A 13,099-nucleotide genomic window follows, 5' to 3' on the forward strand; every position below is an offset into this window, starting at 1 on the left:
CTACCAATTCCAGGCACTGCCCTTCGGCCTGTTCACAGCTCCGAGGGTGTTCACAAAGGTGATGGTGGAGATGATGTTCCAGCTCCGAGGGAGTCAATATTGTCCCTTACCTGGACGATCTTCTGATCAAAGCAAGATCCAGGGAGCTTTTGTTGCTGCATATCGACCGCACTATCCAACTTCTGTCACGCCATGGGTGGCTCCTCAACTTACAGAAGTCCCACCTTCTCAGCGGCTCCTATTCCTGGGGATGTTACTGGATACTGTGGCCCAGAAGGTGTTCCTACCAGAGGACACGGTGAGAACACTCCGGGAGATGGTCCGCATGGTGCTCCGACCTACCTGGGCAGCAATAGAAACCTCTGCATGGCAAAAAGACTATATACATGTACAGGTGGGCTCTGTACATGTATATAAAAGAGCCCCCGCCATATTTTACTAAGTTTGAGCGGGACAGAAGCCCACCGCCGAGGGGGCGGGGCTTCTCCCTCAGCACTCACCAGCGCCATTTTCTCTCCACAGCACTGCTGAGAGGAAGCTCCCCGGACTCTCCACTGCTTACACACGGTGAAAGGGTGCTTAAAAGAGAGGGGGGGGGGGGCACATATTTGGCGGTTTACATATTAAACTATTTGTGTGATCTCCAGGGTTATTGCGCTGGGGTGTGTGCTGGCATACTCTCTCTCTGTCTATCCAAAGGGCCTTGACAGGGATACTGTCTTCAGAAAAGGGGTTCCCTGTGTGTGTGAAGTGTGTCGGTACGCGTGTGTCGACATGTTTGACGAGGAAGGCTCGCTTACTGTGGAGGGGGAGTGTTTGAATGTCAGGTCGCCGTCGGCAACGCCAACACCGGAATGGGTGGATATGCTGAATGTCTTGAATGCAAATGTCAATCTATTGCATAAAAGGTTAGACAAGGCAGAAGCTAGGGATCAGTCAGGTAGCCAGTCCATGCCTGTCCCTGTGGCGCCAGGCCCGTCGGGGTCTCAGAAGCGCACCATATCCCAGATCGATGACACAGATACCGACACAGATTGTGACTCTAGTGTCGACTATGAAGATGCAAAATTACAGCCGAAGGTGGCAAAAGGTATTCGGTACATGATTATTGCCATTAAAGAGGTTTTGCATATTACTGAGGAACCCCCTGTCCCTGACACGAGGGTACACATGTATAAAGAGAAAAAGCCTGAAGTCACTTTTCCATCATCATTTGAATTAAGTGAATTGTGCGAAAAGGCTTGGGAATCTCCAGATAGGAGACCACAAGTTCCCAAAAGGATTCTTATGGCGTATACCTTTCCACAAACTGATAGGATACGCTGGGAATCTTCACCAAAAGTGGACAAGGCACTGACACGCTTGTCCAAAAAGGTGGCACTGCCTTCTCAGGATACGGCTTCCCTCAAGGAACCGGCTGATCGCAGGCAGGAAATTACCTTGAAGCACATTTACACACACTCGGGTACTATTGCTAGACCGGCTATGGCGTCGGCCTGGGTTTGTAGTGCGGTTATAGCATGGGCAGATTCCTTATCTGCGGAGATTGACACCTTAGATAGGGATACCATTCAAATGACCTTAGAGCATATCAGAGATGCTGCCTTGTATATGAGAGATGCTCAGAGAGACATTTGTTTATTAAGCTCCAGAATAAATGCGATGTCTATTTCTGCTAGGCTGCTCCTGTGGACCCGGCAGTGGATGGGAGATGCCGATTCTAAGCGGCACATGGAGTCCTTGCCGTACAAGGGGGAGGAGTTGTTTGGAGACGGCCTCTCGGACCTTGTCTCTACGGCTACGGCTGGTAAGTCGAATTTCTTTATCATCCACTAGGGGTCACTGGAGTACTCTTGGGATATGGACGGGCTTCCGTAGGAACAGCACTGAATATTTAAATTTAGAACACTCCACCCCTCCATATCCCAGAGTACCTCAGTGTTTTTTCTGTGCTCGAAGTAGTAACAGCTCTGTGGCTAAGAGTCACAATTACTTTGAATTTTTATTTTTATATTTTTCTATTCTATACATCCCTTTCCCCCTTCCAAAAGGCAGGGTCAGGGATAGTGCAGCTGCTGATAGCAGCAGGGGCGTGTCGGGCCTCTCTGAAAGAGCTCCCTCACAGCCACACACAGATCCTCCTGCTCAGGCTGGCCGGCGCTTGTACAGAAGCCCCGTCGGAGCCTCCTCACAAGCTGCAGGAGTGAAGGTATGTGAACGGGGCGGTCAGCTCCCGCTGCCGCCCCGAGGTGGGGGGACTGGGGACTCTGCAGACTGCCTCCGGCCGCCGCTGCTCTCCCCACTCACACGGCTCCGGCCGCCGCTGCTCTCCCCACTCACACGGCTCCGGCCGCCGCTGCTCTCCCGCTCACACGGCTCCGGCCGCCGCTGCTCTCCTGCTCACTGCGCCAGCCGCCGCTGCTGCTCTGGCCGCTCGCACTGCTCCGGGTCCCACCGCTGTTTTACCCGCTGTTCACCCGGCTCCCGCGGCTCACAGCACAGCGATCCGCTCGTCGATACCCGCTGGCGGACCCACACGCTGCGCTGCCCGTTGCTCTGCATCTCAAAGAGCATGCAGGCATTACCTCACGGAGGGGGGGGGGCAATAGATAAGGGGGCAATACAGCGGCATAAGAAAATACTGCAGCAACAGCAGATGCTAGGCTGCAGGGGTATTTGCAGGGTTATAATCAGTTGTAAGTTTGTAACCAGCACTATGATTATATGTGTAAGCTTAGCATGGGGGCAATTTTAACATGTTTCCTGTGTCTTCCTGCTGTGATTCCAGAACGTTCCAGTACTACATCTCTACTCCACCGGAGGCGCAGGGGTGTTAGTGGGAATTTGGGATCACATTTCATAGTACTGGCCACGTGTACTGCACTTGGCCAGATATATATATATAGAGACACCTTCGTACTATTTTACTGAGTCGTGCAAGTGTCTGTTTTTTGTGTATTGTATTGTCTGTCGCCATAATGAGTAAGGCACCAGCAAAAACTAAAAAGCATAATTGCAAAGTCTGTAGCAGTGTGTTACCGGATGGATCTACCACATGTACAGTATGTTTTGTGGATTCGGTTCAGAATACCATTTCTGCTCCAGTTTTACAACCAATGTCCTCACCGGACCCTCCGTGGGGTATGTTAGTAAATGTACTGGATAGGTTACAATCAGAATTGACCGCCGCTCGTCAGGAGCGGGAAACGGCAAGATCTGAGTCTAGGGTGAGACCGCCAGAACTACCGGAGGCGGCTCAGCCTTGCGTAAGGTCCAAAGGTAAACGGGATAAATTTCATATGTCTTATGATTTTCCAGTTTCTGCTATGTTGCATTCTGACGATTCCATGCCGGACCTCACGGAACACCAATAAGTTTTCCTGTGTCGGAATCTCTTAATCAGATGTTAGTAGAAACAAGACAGAATCCAGATAAACGGTTTTCTATACCTCGCAGATTTAAGTCTAGTTACCCGTTTCCAGACTCGGTAACGTGTACATGGGAGAATCCACCAATAGTTGATTCCTCAGTGTCGAAGCTTACCAAGAAATTAACCATACCAGTGCCAGCAGCGACTACGCTTAAAGATCCTTCAGATCGCAAGATAGAAACTATGCTAAAATCCATGTATGTAGCAGCAGGTGTGATGCTGAGACCTGGATTGGTTGGCATTTGGGTCACTAAGGCGCTCATAATATGGCTTACAGAACTCAAATCTGCTTTACATGACGAAAACCTGATACTTCTTGTAAATCAAATGAGTGAGGCTGTAGAGTATCTCTGTACAGCGTCGACTGACGTCTGTCAGCTCACTTCACGTATTTCATCGTCGCTAGTTACGGCACGAAGAGCACTCTGGCTGCGTGCTTATCATGCGGAGGCAGAGGTCAAACGAGGTATAGAGGCGTTGCCTTACGATGGCAAGAAGCTGTTTGGTCCTGAATTGGACGCATGGATTGCTGAGGCTACGGGAGGTAGGTCTGTGTTCTTACCATTGCCTCCACCGGTATCAAGAAGGAGGTACGCTGGACCTTCGTTCAAATCCGTTAGACATCAGTCCTTTCGAGGACGTGGCAGAGGAACAGCCACGCCTGCTAGACGTGGTCGCGGACGTGGTTTCCAACAAACCAACACAACTCGCCAGGACGCTAAGGTTACCGACAAGCCAGTGGCATGACGGGCTACCAGCCCATCTCTGTTCTCCGATTGTGGGAGCACGCCTTCAGACGTTCCATTTGGCGTGGTTCCACACATCCGCGGATGGGTGGATCCGCAATTTAGTGTTAAAAGGTTACAAAATAGAGTTCGACTGTCTTCCGCCTCTGCGGTTTTTCAAGACAGGATTGCCTCTGTCGGACGAAAAGAGGACGGTTCTGCAAATTGCCATTCAGTCCCTACTGGATTCGGCAGTTTTGATTCCGGTCCCTGTACACCAACAGGGTCAGGGTTATTATTCAAGTCTGTTTGTGGTACCGAAGCCGGATGGCTCAGTCAGACCAATAGTGAACTTAAAGGGTCTCAATCAGTACGTAACTTACTACAGATTCAAAATGGAGTCTCTGCGTTCGGTGATTGCGGGTTTAGAGCCAAAGGAATTTATGATTGCGCTAGATCTCAAGGATGCGTACTTACACATTCCAATTTGGCAGCCTCATCAGAGATTCTTACGGTTTGCAATACGCCAGAACCATTACCAGTTTCAGGCTCTACCGTTTGGCCTGTCATCAGCGCCTCGGGTATTCACCAAAGTGATGTCTGTGATGATAGCTCATCTCAGATCCCTGGGAGTGACAATAGTTCCGTATTTAGACGATCTGCTCATCAAAGCACCGTCTCAACAGATACTTCTCCAACATGTGCTGCTAACATACGATGTACTGGTTCACCACGGTTGGATTGTCAACTTCAAGAAATCACATCTAATTCCGTCTCAACGCCTTCAATTCCTAGGTATGATTCTCGATACGGTCAATCAAAGAATTTACCTACCACAGCAGAAAGTACAAATTCTACGCCATCTAGTACAATTAGTGCTCAAGCCACGCACAGTGTCTGTACACTTGTGCATTCGCCTCTTAGGCACAATGGTGGCAGTTTTCGAAGCGCTTCAGTTCGGAAGATTTCACTCGCGTCCTTTTCAACTGAATGTGCTCGCCCAGTGGTTGGGCTCGCATCTGCAGATTCACCACAGAGTGAGGTTGTCGCCAAGGGCAAGAGTATCTCTGCTCTGGTGGCTTAAGGAACACAATTTAACCGCAGGAAGACGGTTCGGAGGCTGGAATTGGATAATTCTAACTACGGACGCCAGTCTCAGAGGTTTGGGAGCGGTAATTCAAAATTGTCAGCTCCAGGGTCTCTGGGCGGATCACGAAAAATTGCTGTCTATAAATGTCCTGGAACTCCGCGCAATTTACAATGCGCTACGACAAGCAGTGCACATGCTTCGCTCTCAGCCTGTCCAAGTGCAGTCAGACAATGCGACGGCGGTCGCATACATCAACAAACAAGGAGGAACGAGAAGCCGCATGGCAATGCGGGAAGTAGCTCGAATCCTCAATTGGGCGGAATGCCACCAGGTGATGTTGTCGGCCGTGTTCATTCCGGGAGTGGACAACTGGGAAGCGGATTATCTCAGTCGTCGGGATTTTCATCTAGGCGAATGGGCATTAAATCCAGAAGTGTTTCACATGTTGGTTCAGAGATGGGGTTATCCTCAGGTGGACCTGATGGCGTCTCGACACAATCACCAAATGTTCCAGTATGTGTCCAGAACAAGAGATCCAAAGGCAGTGGCGGTGGATGCTCTCACAGTCGCGTGGCCGTACAGTCTTGTGTATCTGTTTCCACCGTTTCCGTTGCTCCCTCTGGTGCTAAAACGGATCAAAAGAGAGTCTGTCACAGTCATACTAGTGGCGCCTCATTGGCCTCGGAGAGCTTGGTTCTCGGATCTCCGAGGACTACTCACAGACTATCCTTGGCCGCTCCCACTACGTCCAGACCTGTTACAACAGGGTCCGTTCCTTTACCCCGATTTAGCACGGCTGCGTTTGACGGGGTGGCTGTTGAGACCGCCCTCTTAAGAAGAGAGGGCATTCCAGAATCGGTTATACCAACCATGTTACAAGCTAGGAAGCCGGTTACGGCAGCTCATTATTACAGAATATGGCGTGCCTATATAGGTTGGTGTGAAGCTCGGAAGTTTCCGACATCATCTTTCAAGTTATCCCGCCTTTTGTTGTTTCTACAAACAGGGTTAGATGGAGGACTGCATTTATCTACACTAAAAGTGCAGGTATCTGCTTTGTCAATTTACTTTCAAAGAAGATTGGCTCTATTGCCGTCTAAACACACTTTTCTGCAAGGTGTCCTCAGAGTACAGCCTCCATTCATTCCACCTACAGCGCCATGGGACTTGAATCTGGTTTTGGAGTTCTTACAGTCTTCATATTTTGAACCCTTACAACAAGTGGATATAAAGTTTCTCACTTGGAAAACAATTTTTCTCCTAGCCTTAGCTTCGGCAAGGCGTGTTTCAGATTTGGGTGCCTTGTCATGCACGTCACCGTATTTGGTGTTTCATGATGACAGCGCGGAGCTTCGGACGAATCCCGCTTTCTTGCCAAAGGTAGTGTCATCTTTTCACATCAATCAACCAATAGTAGTTCCTGTGTTGACAGCACATTCTGGAACTCTGCATGTGGTACGCGCATTACGCGTTTATGTATCCCGAACGTCTTCAGTTCGTAAGACGGATACGTTGTTTGTTCTCTATGATGCTGCCAAGATGGGTTGGCCAGCGTCTAAACAAACCTTATCCAGATGGATAAAACTAACCATACGTCAGGCTTACCTTCATGCTAGGTTACAGCCGCCTACATCAGTAACAGCTCATTCCACACGTTCTGTGGGAACTTCATGGGCAGCTGGTCGAGGAGCTTCTACGACGCAGCTTTGCCGTGCGGCTACATGGTCTTCAGTGCACACGTTTGTGCGCTTTTACAAGTTTGATACGTTTGCGGCATCAGCATCTAGCTTTGGCCGCCTAGTGTTACAGGTGCCAAACAGCTCTCCCGCCCACGGGGGAAGCTTTGGTACGTCCCAAGAGTACTCCAGTGACCCCTAGTGGATGATAAAGAAAATAGGATTTTGGTACTTACCAGGTAAATCCTTTTCTTTGAATCCATAGGGGGCACTGGACGCCCACCCAGAGCAGTTTTACCTGGGTTGTATTAAGCTCAGAGGAGCTTATGGTAACACATTTTCACCGATTGGTTCAAATTATAAAGGTCTATCGGTTATGGTGTCAACTGTTTAGTTGTCAGTAACGTTATGTGTCAACTTCGTTGTTGTCCGTTATGTTATAGGAATTCTCCATTGTCAACCTCTCTATAGTTCCTGTTCGGCTCAGTAAAAAACACTGAGGTAGTACACTGAGGTACTCTGGGATATGGAGGGGTGGAGTGTTCTAAATTTAAATATTCAGTGCTGTTCCTACGGAAGCCCGTCCATATCCCAAGAGTACTCCAGTGCCCCCTATGGATTCAAAGAAAAGGATTTACCTGGTAAGTACCAAAATCCTATTTTCTTACCTTATGTCCCCCCGCAGCATACTAAGAAGGCACCTCATTATCAAATGCAGTCCTTTCGTTCCAATAAAAACAAGAAGGTGCGGGTATCGTCCTTTGTTACCAGAGGGAAAGGCAGGGGAAAGAAGCTGCACACAGCTAGTTCCCAAGAGCAGAAGTCCTCCCCTGCGTCTGCAAAGTCCACCGCATGACGCTGGGGCTTCCCGGGGGGAGGCAGATCTGGTGGGGGCTCGTCTTCGGTTTTTCAGCCACGTCTGGGTTCAATCGCAGGTGGATCCCTGGGCATTAGAGATTGTTTCTCAGGGATACAGGCTAGAATTTGAAGACTTGCCTCCTCGCCGGTTTTTCAAATCGGCTCTGCCGACTTCCCCGTCAGAGAGGGAGTTAGTGTTGGCAGCAATCCAAAAATTGTATATTCAACAGGTGATTGTCACAGTTCCTCATCTCCAGCAGGGAGAGGGATATTATTCAACCCTGTTTGTGGTCCCGAAACCGGACGGTTCAGGCAGACCCATTTTAAACCTAAAATCACTGAACTTGTACTTGAAAAGGTTCAAGTTCAAAATGGAATCACTCCGGGCGGTCATCGCCAGCCTGGAGGGGGGGATTGGATGGTGTCCCTGGACATAAAGGATGCATACCTTCATGTTCCGATATCCCCCCCCCCCATCAGGCGTTCCTGAGATTTGCAGTGCAGGACTGTCACTACCAATTTCAGACGTTGCCGTTTGGGCTTTCCACGGCCCCGAGGGTTTTCACCAAGGTAATGGCGGAAATGATGGTGCTCCTGCGCAGGCAGGGGGTCACAATTATCCCATACTTGGACGATCTCCTAATAAAGGCGAGATCTCGGGAGAAGTTGCTGGACAGCGTGTCTCTGTCCATGAAGACGTTGAACCTACACGGCTGGATTCTCAATGTACCGAAGTCCCAGCTAGTTCCTACAACGCTTCTGACCTTTCTGGGCCTGATTATAGACACAGACCAGAAAAAGGTTTTTCTTCCGATCGAAAAGGTTCAGGAACTCGTGACCATGGTCAGGAACCTATTGAAACCAAAGAAGGTTTCAGTGCATCAGTGCACGCGGGTCCTGGGGAAGATGGTGGCTTCATACGAGGCCATCCCTTTCGGCAGATTTCATGCGTGGACTTTTCAATGGGACCTCTTGGACAAGTGGTCCGGGTCCCATTTACAAATGCATCAAAGGATCACCCTGTCTCCCAGGACCAGGGTATCTCTCCTGTGGTAGCTGAACAGTGCTCACCTACTAGAGGGTCGCAGGTTCGGCATTCAGGACTGGGTCCTGGTGACCACGGACGCAAGCCTCCGAGGCTGGGGAGCAGTAGCACTGGGAAAAAATTTCCAAGGTCTCTGGTCAAGCCTGGAGACTTGTCTCCACATCAATGTCCTGGAGTTGAGGGCCATATACAACGCCCTGCGTCAAGCGGAGAACTTACTTCGGAGAAGACCGGTTCTGATTCAGTCAGACAATGTCACGGCAGTGGCTCATATAAACCGCCAAGGCGGAACAAGGAGCAGAGTGGCCATGGCAGAAGCGACCAGGATTCTACGCTGGGCGGAAGGCCATGTAAGCGCGCTGTCATCGGTGTTCATCCCGGGGGTGGACAACTGGGAGGCGGACTTCCTCAGCATGCACGACCTGCATCCAGGGGAGTGGGGACTTCATCAAGAAGTCTTTGCACAGATCGCGGATCAGTGGGGACTGCCTCAAATAGACATGATGGCGTCCCGTCTCAACAAAAAGCTAAAGCGGTATTGCGCCAGGTCAAGGGACCCTCAGGCGGTAGCGGTAGACGCTCTTGTGACACCTTGGGTGTTCAGATCGGTCTATGTGTTTCCTCCTCTTCCTCTCATACCCAAGGTGTTGAGAATTGTAAGAATAAGCAGTGTCAGAACAATCCTCATTGTTCCAGATTGGCCACGGAGGACTTGGTATCCGGAGCTGCAAGAGTTGCTCACAGAAGATCCGTGGCCTCTTCCTCTAAGGCAGGACCTGCTGCAGCACGAGCCCTGTCTGTTCCAAGACTTACCGCGGCTGCGTTTGACGGCATGGCGGTTGAACGCCGGATCCTAGCGGAAAAAGGAATTCCGGAGGAAGTCATTCCTACCCTGATCAAGGCTAGGAAAGACGTGACGTTGAAACATTATCACCGTATATGGAGGAAATATGTTTCTTGGTGTGAGGCCAGAGTTGCTCCTACGGAGGAGTTCCATTTGGTCCGTCTACTTCACTTCCTTCAAACAGGAGTGACCTTGGGCCTAAAATTAGGGTCCATAAAGGTCCAGATTTCGGCCTTATCCATTTTCTTTCAAAGAGAATTAGCCTCTCTTCCTGAGGTACAGACTTTTGTGAAGGGGGTGCTGCATATTAAGCCTCCCTCTGTGCCTCCGGTGGCACCTTGGGATCTTAACGTGGTGTTACGTTTCCTCAAGTCACCTTGGTTTGAACCTCTTAAAACTGTGGAGTTGAAATACCTCACGTGGAAAGTGGTCATGTTGTTGGCGTTAGCTTCGGCAACACGTGTTTCCGAATTGGCGGCTTTATCGCATAAAAGCCCATACTTGGTTTTTCACGTGGATAGGGCAGAGTTGAGGACTCGTCCTCACTTTCTGCAAAAAGTGGTCTCATCTTTTCATGTGAACCAACCTATTGTCGTGCCTGTGGCTACAAAGGACTTGGAGGATTCCGAGTCCCTGGATGTAGTCAGGGCTTTGAAGATTTATGTGACCAGAACGGCTCGGATCAGGAAGACTGAAGCTTTGTTTGTTCTGTATGCGGCCAACAAGGTTGGCGCCCCTGCTTCAAAGCAGACTATTGCTCGCTGGATCTGTAACACGATTCAGCAGGCGCATTCTACGGCAGGATTGCCGTTACCGAAATCGGTTAAGGCCCACTCCACTAGGAAAGTGGGCTCGTCTTGGGCGGCTGCCCGAGGGGTCTCGGCATTACAGTTGTGCCGAGCAGCTACTTGGTCGGGGACAAACACCTTTGCGAAGTTCTATAAGTTTGATACCCTGGCTGAGGAGGACCTCCTGTTTGCTCAATCGGTGCTGCAGAGTCATCCGCACTCTCCCGCCCGTTTGGGAGCTTTGGTATAATCCCCATGGTCCTTACGGAGTCCCAGCATCCTCAAGGACGTTAGAGAAAATAAGATTTTACTTACCGGTAAATCTATTTCTCGTAGTCTGTAGAGGATGCTGGGCGCCCGTCCCAAGTGCGGGCTTCTTCTGCAAGACTTGTATATAGTTATTGCTTACATAAGGGTTATGTTATAGTTTTTGGTGATACCGTGGCTATGATGTTGTTCATACTGTTAACTGGGTAAGTTTATCATAAGTTATACGGTGTGATTGGTGTGGCTGGTATGAATCTCGCCCTTAGATTTACAAAAATCCTTCCTCGTACTGTCCATCTCCTCTGGGCACAGTTTCCCTAACAGAGGTCTGGAGGAGGGTCATAGAGGGAGGAGCCAGTGCACACCCAGAATCCAAAGCTTTCTTAAAGTGCCCTATCTCCTCCGGAGCCCGTCTATTCCCCATGGTCCTTACGGAGTCCCAGCATCCTCTACGGACTACGAGAAATAGATTTACCGGTAAGTAAAATCTTATTTTTTCTTTGTACACAACAAGCCTAATATCACTTTCCCTGATTTTCCAGAGTTAGATGACTTATTCAAACAGGCCTGGAAAAATCCAGACAGAAAATTCTAAGTGTCCAAAAAGTTTTTGCGCACTTTCCCATTTGCTCCTGAAGGTAGACAATTTTGTGAGGAACCCCCTGGCATGGATCTCTCTTGCCTGCCCCGGGCTCCTTTACCATGAAGGATCCTGGGGATCGGAAGATAGAGACTACCCTAAAGTCTATATACACTACAGCCGGCCTCTCACAAAGACCGGTCATTGCGGAGTGCTGGATGAGCCATGCTATTCATTCTGGGGCCATTCAAATTCAGGGTGGTCTCTCGGGGGGATATGCCCTTAGTTACTATGGTAACCCTACTGAAGCACATTCAGGACACTACATGTGTCTTCTGTGATTCCCTCAAGGAGATGGGGAACATTAATGCTTGGACGTCTGCCATGACAGTGTCCACACGCAGGGCCTTTGCGGACGCAGAATCCAAACGTAGTATGGAATCCCTCCCCTTTTCTGGGGAATGGCTTTATGGGATCGAATTGGATACCTGGATTTCCAAAGTTACGTCTGGGAAATCCACGTTTCTCCCCTCTGGCGCCCCGCCAGCGAGACGCTCCTATCCGGGGCCGTCTGTCCAGTCCTTTCGCTCTCACAGATTTCGATCGAAGGCCAGAGGTGCCTCGAATGTGGCTACAGGCACCAGAAGTAAGTCCAGAAAACCTGCAAGCACCAGTTCTCAGGAACAATCCACCGGTTTCTGCATCCACTAAGGCCTCAGCATGACGGTGCCCACCCACCCTGAGGGGATCTCGAGGTGGGAGCTCGACTGCATCACTTCAGCAGCATTTGGGAGACTTCCTGCCGGAATGCCTGGGTCAGAGAGCCCGTTTCTCAGGGCTACAAGCTGGAGTCTGACAGTACTCTCCCCCACGATTTTTCAAATCAGGCTTACCAGCTTTGGAGGATATGCAAGTTACGTTAGAACAGGCTATCCGGAAGTTGGTCCAGTCCCGCGTCATTGTTCTAGTATCACTACCGCAACGCGGCAAGGGGTTTTACTCAAACCTGTTTGTGGTGCCGAAACCGGACTGTTCGGTCAGACCCATTCTGAATCTGAAATCCTTGAATCCTTATTTGAGGGTGTTCAAGTTCAAAATGGAATCCCTGCGAGCAGTAATATCAAGGACGCCTATCTCCATATTCCGATTTGGCCTCCTCATCAGGCGTTCCTGCGGTTTGCCCTGCTGGACGATCACTTCCAGTTCCAGGCACTGCTTTTCGGCCTGTCAACCGCACCGAGGGTATTCGTGAAGGTGATGGCGGAGATGATGCTTCAACTCTGGGTCCAGGGGATCAATGTGGTCCCTTATCTGGACGACCTTCTGATAAAAGCAAGATCCAGGGAGCTATTTGATGCTCTATATCGACCGCACCATCCGTCTTCTGTCTGACCATGGGTGGATCCTCAACTTACAGAAGTCCCACCTGGAGCCAACTCAGAGGCTCCTGTTCCTGGAGATGTTGCTGGATACTGTGGCCCAGAAGGTATTTCTACAAGGCAAAAACACTTCAGGAGATGGTCCGCATGATGCTCCGATCTTCTCGAGTGTCCGTACATCTCTGGATAAGATTGTTGGGAAAGAAGGTTGCCTCATACGAGGCAATACAGTATGGGAGGTTCCATGCCAGAATGTTTCAGTTGGATCTCCTGAGCAAGTGGTCTGGCTCACATCTACAGATGCACCGGATAATTCAGCTCACCTCAGGCCAGGATTTTCCTCCTGTGGTGGCTACAGTCCTCCAATCTCCTGGAGGGCAGGAGTTTCGGGATTCAGGATTGGACCCTCCTCATGAC

This window comes from Pseudophryne corroboree, chromosome 8 (genome assembly GCF_028390025.1).
Source record: "Pseudophryne corroboree isolate aPseCor3 chromosome 8, aPseCor3.hap2, whole genome shotgun sequence".
Classification (NCBI taxonomy): domain Eukaryota; kingdom Metazoa; phylum Chordata; class Amphibia; order Anura; family Myobatrachidae; genus Pseudophryne; species Pseudophryne corroboree.